The sequence below is a fragment of the Staurois parvus genome, unplaced genomic scaffold (assembly GCF_062004578.1).
Source record: "Staurois parvus isolate SC_StPar_1 unplaced genomic scaffold, SC_StPar_1.0 ptg000445l, whole genome shotgun sequence".
Classification (NCBI taxonomy): domain Eukaryota; kingdom Metazoa; phylum Chordata; class Amphibia; order Anura; family Ranidae; genus Staurois; species Staurois parvus.
Window position 1 is genome coordinate 5245017 of NW_028318241.1, and position 8679 is coordinate 5253695.

The following is an 8679-nucleotide window of genomic DNA, read 5'->3' on the forward strand; positions in this document are numbered from 1 at the left end:
TATTTGTGTGCACTAGAATTAAAGTGCATTTTTCCAAAAAAATTGTGTTTGAAAAACCACTGCGCAAATACTGTGTGACAAAAAATATTTCAGCACAAAATATCTCTGCTTAAAACAAATACACTATATTGCCAAAAGTATTGGTCGGCCTGCCTTTACACACACATGAACTTTAATTGCATCCCAATCTTAGTCCGTAGGGTTCAATATAGAGTTGGCCCACCCTTTGCAGCTATAACAGCTTCAACTCTTCTGGGAAGGCTGTCCACAAGGTTTAGGAGTGTCTATGGGAATGTTTGACCATTCTTCCAGAAGCGCATTTGTGAGGTCAGGCACTGATGTCGGACGAGAAGGCCTGGCTCACAATCTCCACTCTAATTCATCCCAAAGGTGTTCTGTAGGGTTGAGGTCAGGACTCTGTGCAGGCCAGTCAAGTTCCTCCACCCCAAACTGGCTCATCCATGTCTTTATGGACCTTGTTCCATGTTGGAACAGGAAGGGGCCATCTCCAAACTGTTCCCACAAAATCGGGAGCATGAAATTGTCCAAAATGTCTTGGTATGCTGATACCTTAAGAGTTCCCTTCACTGAAACTAAGGGGCCAAGACCAGCCCCTGAAGAACAACCCCACACCATAATCCCCCCTCCACCAAACTTTACACTTGGCACAATGCAGTCAGGCAAGTACCGTTCTCCTGGCAACCACCAGACCCAGACACATCCATTGGCTTGCCAGACTGAGAAGCGTGATTCTTCACTCCAGAGAACATGTCTCCACTGCTCTGGAGTCCAATGGCGGCATGCTTTACACCACTGCATCCGACGATTTGCTTTGCACTTGGTGATGTAAGGCTTGGATGCAGCTGCTCAGCCATGGAAACCCATTCCATGAAGCTCTCTATGCACTGTTGTGCTAATCTGAAGGCAACATGAAGTTTGGAGGTCTTTAGCTTTTGACTCTGCAGAGTGGCGACTTCTGCGCACAGTGCGTTGACCCTGCTCTGTCACTTTACGTGCCCTACCACTTCATGGCTGAGTTGCTGTTGTTCCCAGTTGCTTCCACTTTTTTATAATATCACTAACAGTTGACAGTGGAACATTTAGTAGCAAGGAAATTTCACGGACCTATTGCACAGTTGGCAACCTATTACGGTACCATTTTTGTATTCACTGAGCTCCTGAGAGCGACCCATTCTTTCACAAATGTTTGTAGAAGTAATCTGTATGCCTAGGTGCTTGATTTTATACACCTGTGGCCATGGAGGTAATTGGAACACCTGAATCCAATGATTTGGATGGGTGTCCCAATACTTTTGGCAATAGTGTGTGTGTTCGTGTGTGTGTGTGTATATATATATATATTTCTTGGTCATCCACCGTTTTAGAACCACCCTGATGAAGTCACGTGGGCATGATGTAACGTTTAGGGCGTGGCCGGAATTGACGTACGCGGAAGTGCAGTCTGCATTTGGTGGAAGTGCAGTCTGTGTTTTTATACATACAGTTGTGTTCAAAATAATAGCAGTCAGACATCACTAACCTGATCAATCACTGTTTTTGGTAGAAATGATATTTCTACATGGCAAATAATTTACTAGCAGGTGTAGTAGAGTAATAGAAATCCAACAGACCCAACAGTCATGACATGCATGCTGCTGATTCTGTGTAATTCAATCACTAATTGAAAGGGGCATGTTCAAAATAATAGCAGTGTGGAGTTCTATTAGTGAGGTCATTCATTCTTTGAAAAACAGGTGGCAATTATTGCCCTTATTTAAGGAAGGAAGGCAGCAAATGTTGTACATGCTGGTTACAGTGCATTTCTCTCTGAAATTCTGAAGAAAATGGGTCGTTCCAGACATTGTTCAGAAAAACAGCGTACCTTGATTAAAAAGTTGATTGGAGAGGGGAAAACATATAAAGAAGTGCAGAAAATGATAGGCTGCTCAGCTAAAATGATCGCAAATGCTTTAAAATGGCAACCAAAACCTGAAAGATGTGGAAGAAAGCGAAAAACTACCATTCGAATGGATAGAAGAATAGCCAAATGGCAAGGACTCAGCCAACAATCAGCTCCAGGAAGATCAAAGAAGGTGTAAAGTTACCTGTGAGTACTGTTACAATTAGAAGACGCCTATGTGAAGCCAAGCTATCTGCAAGAAGCCCCCGCAAAGTCCCACTGTTGAAAAAAAGACGTGCTGAAGAGGTTACAATTTGCCAAAGAGCACATTAACTGGCCTAAAGAGAAATGGCGCAACATTTTGTGGACTGATGAAAGTAAGGTTGTTCTTTTTGGGTCCAGTGGCCGGAGACAGTTTGACAGACGGCCCCCAAACACTGAATTCAAGCCACAGTACACTGTGAAGACAGTGAAGCATGGTTCCGCAAGCATCATGATATGGGGATGTTTCTCATACTACGGTGTTGGGCCCATTTCTCACATACCGGGGATCATGGATCAGTTTGAATATATCAGTCAGAATACTTGAAGAAGTCATGCTGCCTTATGCTGAAGAGGAAATGCCCTTGAAATGGGCGTTCCAACAAGACAACGACCCCAAACACACCAGTAAATGGGCAACATCTTGGTTCCAGACCAACAAGATTGACGTTATGGAGTGGCCAGCCCAATCCCCGGATCTTAATGCAATAGAAAACTTGTGGGGTGACATCACAAATGCAGTTTCTGAGGCAAAACCAAGAAATAGAGAAGAACTGTGGAAAGTAGTCCAATCATCCTGGGCTGGAATACCTGTTCACAGGTGCCAGAAGTTGGTTGACTCCATGCAACACAGATGTACAGCAGTTCTCAGAAACAGCGCTTATACAACTAAATATTCATTAAGTGATTCAAAGGAAAGCAAAATCTTCAAACATTTTTCAGTTTATATAGTGAATGTTTGAGTTTGTAAAGAAGAATACAAACACTGCTATGTTTTTAAACAGTCTAATATTCACTTTTCTTCAATTTATTTAGAGGAACAACACAAATTTGATCTATTTTTCTTCATGTTTTGATTTGGAATAGAATGTGTAGTGTTCCCAATGCATTTGTGTGTATGGAAATAAAAGCTATTAGAAGGATTTTGAGTTTTATTCACTTTTTTCAACACACTGCTATTATTTTGAACACAACTGTATATACTGTATTTTGTTTTCTTTTTTTTTTATTCAGGGGTTCTAAGTAAATTTTCCAGAAAAAAAATATTTTGCATACATGTGAGAAATGTCCTGGGAGTCAAGTGATTAAAGAGGAAGGTGTATTATGTCCTATATGTGTGTGTAAGTGCACAAGGTCAGGTGAGGACACAGAGTAAATGGTGGGGGAGCTCACTTAGCACATTTGTATGAGAAGCAGCCACAAGCACATTTGGTGGCAAATGTATTTATTATAGGTGGCAAGTATATGTATTACTTTTGGACTGTTGTGCTGCACTTAAGGCTCCAGTCACATTTGGTGTTTTGGGATCTCAGCGCAGTCACTGCAATTCTGCTTGTCTCTAAAAATGCGCTGTATTGGCAAAATGCACTGTATTGGCAAAAGTGAACAGAGCCTAAAGTGGAACTAAACCCAATGATTAACAACTTTAAAAAGTTACATTCCCAGCATGTGTTTGGAATGTAACTGTCACATTGGTTGTGTTCTCAATCAAACTGTCAAACCATCAAATGTCTGGTGTCATAACAGATCACGTGCAGCATTATGGCAGTTGAAGATCAAAGATGACAGCTTCCTTGTCAGAAAACGATTAGGAGGGTTTCGTTCTGCTTTAAAATATGTGTAATATGTAGGAGGATTTGTTTAATCTCTGTGTATCCTCTGAGGTTAGTCACTTCAGTGGGTATATGTAGGGGTTTACAACCACTTTAATTGCCACCCTCCCATACTGATACTGTCTCATACTGTTGTCATGTGATGGAGAAAATGTATCTTCCTGTAAGTTCTAATGTGATCTAATCAGAGCTTACACAAGGCTAATGGCACCATTGGAAGATTTTCCTGCTTTTACTTTTCTGTGGACAACCCAAAATTTTTGATTTTCTTTTACTTTCACTTGCACTGATAATTTTAAAGGATAAGTTCAATTTTTAAGAAAAAATAAATGCACTTTTTTTGCAGGTAAAAAATTGTTCATTTATTAGTTTTTGGTTGTAGAGCCTAAAGCATTGCACCAGCAATCAGCAGTTTGCAGGTGCCATGCAGGTCTCCCGCTGACTTGTCAGTACATCTGCTTGCTCGTACATCCCATACGGGCCAGCAGATACTTACTGACAGGAAGGCTCGATGAACTACCACGGCTCTGTGGAGTGCCATGGTAGTTCAGTGAAAACTACAAGCTAAGAGCTGCAAAGGCTGTTGGAACTTGTAGTTTTCCCATTCACAGAATACTGTGAATGAGTGACGTGGCTGGGCGGGCAGAGCCCCCCTCAGCCACGTTTTATTTTTAATTGTGAAAGCTATCAGAGGGAGAAGATCCCCCACTTGCTGTCACAGCGGGGATCAGGGTGTGCAGGGGCCGGTCCAATCATAACATTTTACATGTTACACCCTGAACAGTTACAAAAGGTGATAGTAAAAAGGTGCTAAGCGAGCGCCACCTTTAGCTATAGAGAATAGAAATCAAGCTGCTGGAACACCAAAAAAGGTAACCATAAAAACCTCCAATATAATATGTATCACAGTAATAGGTGCAGCGCTAATAAATATATGGATATATTATATATACTGTATAATACAATATCAGCAAGTGCAAAATGAATATCACTTAATGGTGATTATTAGTGACTGAACAGTTCAAAGTGATAAAATCGTGTGGATCCTGAGGGATCACAATTTCAGGTGCACGGATGTCTTGGTCCAAAAGTGATAGGTGATGTGACTCAAATGAATGAAATACGCACTCACCAGAAGTGCGTTTAAAATACGCAATATGAAATCCTGCGTCAAGCAATAAGAAGGTCATCTGTTTCCAGGTCAGATCACATCATAAATCACCATCCAGGTACATCAGCGTGTAGGATTCCCTGGTCCGTTAGCATGTATCACCCTCTAGGATCATCTTTTGTTGTATGGGCACTGCGAATGAAGGCACTCACACGGAGAGCCCAATAAGAGACCACATAGCGTGATACTGTATAAAGTACCTTTATTCCAAATAGTGGGTACAATCAATATGATAAAAAGAAAGGTACTGACCATGTGTTCCAGATTGCCACCTGTGGTGGTCAGATGTCCAGTTGCTGTAGCCCCCCTGACGCGTTTCGTGCGATGCACATAGTCATAGGGAGAAAGGGCTTACCCTATTACCCAGATTACCCAGGTGGCAATCTGGAACACATGGTCAGTACCTTTCTTTTTATCATATTGATTGTACCCACTATTTGGAATAAAGGTACTTTATACAGTATCACGCTATGTGGTCTCTTATTGGGCTCTCCGTGTGAGTGCCTTCATTCGCAGTGCCCATACAACAAAAGATGATCCTAGAGGGTGATACATGCTAACGGACCAGGGAATCCTACACGCTGATGTACCTGGATGGTGATTTATGTTGTGATCTGACCTGGAAACAGATGACCTTCTTATTGCTTGACGCAGGATTTCATATTGCGTATTTTAAACGCACTTCTGGTGAGTGCGTATTTCATTCATTTGAGTCACATCACCTATCACTTTTGGACCAAGACATCCGTGCACCTGAAATTGTGATCCCTCAGGATCCACACGATTTTATCACTTTGAACTGTTCAGTCACTAATAATCACCATTAAGTGATATTCATTTTGCACTTGCTGATATTGTATTATACAGTATATATAATATATCCATATATTTATTAGCGCTGCACCTATTACTGTGATACAAGTTACAAAAGGTGAACTTACAGTTGTGACCAAAATTATTCAACCCCCAATGCTGTAAAGGGGTTTAGGGACTATAGTGTACATTTGGAATTGTATTCAGAATCAAATCCTACAAGGACGTTGTAACTACCCAAATGCAACTAAAATGACATCAATTGTTTATGTAATACAGTAGTAAATGGTTCTTATGTGGTTTCTTCATTGCCACAATTATTCAACCCCTTAAAGACTACCACTCTGAAGAACAGAGGTTCATACAGGTGCTTTCCATCAGGTATTGAAAACACCTGTGGATGTCACCGAGCAGCAATCAAGCATAATAAGCACCAATTAGGCAGCTTTAAAATGACTGTGATACTCAGCTCCTTCTAGACATTTACTGGTGTGGTTACAAACATGGTGAAGGCAAGAGAATGGTCCAGGAAGACAAGAGAAGAGGTGATTTCTCTTCACAGGAAGGGCAATGGCTATAAGAAGATTGCAAAGATGTTAAACATACCAAGAGACACCTTAGGAAGCATCATTCGCAAATTCAAGGCAAAGGGCACTGTTGAAACGCTACCTGGTCGTGGCAGAAAGAAGATGCTGACTTCGACTGCTGTGCGCTACCTGAAGCGTAGAGTGGAGAGAAGTCCCCGTGTGACTGCTGAGGAACTGAGAAAAGATTTGTCAGATGTGGGTACAGAAGTTTCAGCCCAGACAATAAGACGCACACTGCGTAATGAAGGCCTCCGTGCCAGAACTCCCAGGCGTACCCCCTTGCTGTCTCCAAAGAATAAGAAGAGTCGACTGCAGTATGCCAAAAGCCATGTGGACAAACCACAAAAGTTGTGGGATAGTGTTCTGTGGACTGATGAAACAAAATTAGAACTGTTTGGGCCCATGGATCAACGCTATGTTTGGAGGAGGAAGAACAAGGCCTATGATGAAAAGAACACCTTGCCTACTGTGAAGCATGGTGGAGGGTCAATCATGCTTTGGGGCTGTTTTGCTTCTGCAGGTACAGGGAAGCTTCAGCGTGTGCAAGGTACCATGAATTCTCTTCAGTACCAGGAGATATTGGATGGAAACGTGATGCAGTCCGTCACACACCTGAGGCTTGGGAGACGTTGGACCTTTCAACAGGACAATGATCCCAAGCATACCTCCAAGTCCACTAGAGCATGGTTGCAGAGGAAAGGCTGGAACATTTTGGAGTGGCCATCGCAGTCACCAGACTTAAATCCGATTGAGAACCTCTGGTGGGACTTAAAGAAAGCAGTTGCAGTGCGCAAGCCTAAGAATGTGACTGAACTGGAGGCCTTTGCCCATGAAGAATGGGCGAAGATACCCGTAGATCGCTGCAAGACACTTGTGTCAAGCTATGCTTCACGTTTAAAAGCTGTTATAACTGTAAAAGGATGCTGTACTAAGTACTAAGATTGAATGTCACTTGGGGGTTGAATAAAACTGATAATGCTGTGAGCACAGAAAAGACATTTGTGGTTATTTCATTATAACTGTTATGTTATATTTGTCTGACCTACAAGTGCCTCTTTAATGTAAATGTAAGCAAGATGACTGAATGATCAAAAGCAATGTCAAACTGGCCAAAACACTCAATTTCAGTGGGGGTTGAATAATTTTGGTCACAACTGTATCCTTTAAACAGGACACAAACAGGGTTACATAGTTACATAGTTAGTCTGGCTGAAAAAAGACAAACGTCCATCCAGTTCAACCATTTAAAAAAAAAAAAAAAGTTATAATCCTATACCCACAGTTGATCCCGAGGAAGGCAAAAAAACCCAGCAAAGCATGATCCAATTTTCTCCTGCTGGGAAAAAAATTTGTTCCTGATCCACTGAGAGGCAATTGGATATTCCCTGGATTCCAGGGTGAATCTCCTTAACAGGGGCACAAACAGCAATGAAAAATTAACAAGCATTTTAATCCCATTTAAAAGGTTTTGCCTTTAGTTATACTTTAAGCCATTGTTTTCTGCATGAGCATGGCATAGTTACAATATTTTTGAATTATAAAATAAATGTAGCACTACCCCCATTGAAGCTGCTCTAGTATTGCCCTAGCATTCCACACTACTAGGCTGACAGCCAGGCACAATGTATTTTTCCCACAGCATACACTGTACTCATTGCAGTCTAGGGGTGTTCTTTTGTGGTTTTATTTTAGAGGAATTTGGATAGGGTTAGGGGGTTGCAGTAAGATACTCTGAAACAAAACTATTCACAACTTGAGGACACTCGCTGTTCTAAGATAGAGCCTTAGGTGAAGTCCCTTGCTTGGAGCAGATGGCAGACTTCTCCTGTAATGGCAGTGTAGTAGTAAAGAAGCTGAGCAAAGTCCCTAGCAGTAAGTGGCAGGTAGACATCTCTTCAGATCACCAACCAGTGATCTCTTTAGCTGGGCCCTTAGCTGACCAGAGGACACTCTCAGTCAGCTTTAGGAGAACCATGGCCACTCGTCAGTTCCAATTTCAGGCCCTCAGTTTGCCCACCTGAGGCCTCTTGGCAACAGGTCCCAGGAGGGGCAAGCCTGCCTCAAACCTGGCTTGATACAATGCACTCTGGGAAAGACACCAAGCTCATGTACTCCCTGAATCTAAATACCAGCCTCCAGCAAGCAGTGGGGGACACCCTTATGTTTTGGAAGCTTTAGTGGTTTCCAGAAGGCAGGAGGAGTTCTAGGCAAACTTAAACAGCACTAGAACATGAAGAGCAGTCCTAACTAATAAATGGCAGAACTCTATTAAGCAGAATGCAGAGGATAAATATACCTATTAGTGCCCCTGTTAGGCAGAAGAGCAAGCTACAG